The sequence below is a fragment of the Cynoglossus semilaevis genome, chromosome 14 (genome assembly GCF_000523025.1).
Source record: "Cynoglossus semilaevis isolate Cse_v1.0 chromosome 14, Cse_v1.0, whole genome shotgun sequence".
Taxonomy (NCBI): domain Eukaryota; kingdom Metazoa; phylum Chordata; class Actinopteri; order Pleuronectiformes; family Cynoglossidae; genus Cynoglossus; species Cynoglossus semilaevis.
In genome coordinates, this window is record NC_024320.1 from 24,952,522 (window position 1) to 24,953,214 (window position 693).

At 49.1% G+C, this 693-nt stretch overlaps 1 protein-coding gene across 2 annotated transcripts in view; it reads right to left on the reverse strand.

Moving 5' to 3' along the window:
* The window catches only part of arhgap24 (Rho GTPase activating protein 24), a 63,033-nt gene extending 62,417 nt beyond the window's left edge, over positions 1-616 (reverse strand). Inside the window, exons 1-2 of one of the 2 annotated variants that reach the window (XM_025061972.1) lie at positions 338-616; positions 148-216 (exon numbers count right to left, since the gene is read on the reverse strand). The gene's annotated coding sequence lies outside the window, so the exon portion shown is untranslated. Of the gene's footprint in view, positions 1-147 lie in introns of both variants that reach the window. The other variant, XM_017038855.2, reaches the window with a different exon arrangement.
* Positions 617-693: the final 77 nt, after the last annotated feature.

A 693-nucleotide genomic window follows, 5' to 3' on the forward strand; every position in this document is an offset into this window, starting at 1 on the left:
CATCAATTGACAATGTGTTCACTGGGTGTGTGAATGTGGTTCAAGATGAGGCAATAAAATCCCCCATCACTACCATCAAACCAGCAGCATCAGACTGAAAAAAACCCACACATTGAAACTGTGCAACACATCAAAGCTGAGGCTCACCTTTCTAATCTGCAGCTTTGTCGAATCCTCCGCTGTGAAGCACGGTGATGCACGTTATTGTATCCAATCCTGTGACACACAGTGAGTCAACAGCAACAAAAAATATAAAAAATATATATATATCAGAGGCAGGACAGATGAGGTTGCTGCTCCGTTGAACGGACTGTCAGAACGTGCTGAGGAGATTCACCGGAGCCGGAGCTCAGATCAGATCAGATGAGCTGCTGTAAAAAACTTTTCCCCCGACTGCTCACACCATCTGTATTCTGAGAGTCCTATCAGCCGACGCTCTCTGTGGTTGTCCTGCCCTGAGCCCCTTGAGGCAGACACACGCACGCCTCACTTCTCTGACAAACACACACACACAACCACACACACAAAAAAAACCCTCACACACACTGTACAGCCCAGAGTCCCTCGGTCATCCTTGCTGGTGAGACACACACTCTGAGAAGAGTGTGTGGGTTACAGTGAAGAGAAGGAGGTAGTGAAGAGGGAGGAGGAAGTGTGTGTTTGTGTGTAAGAGAGAGGGGGGGGGGGGGGGGG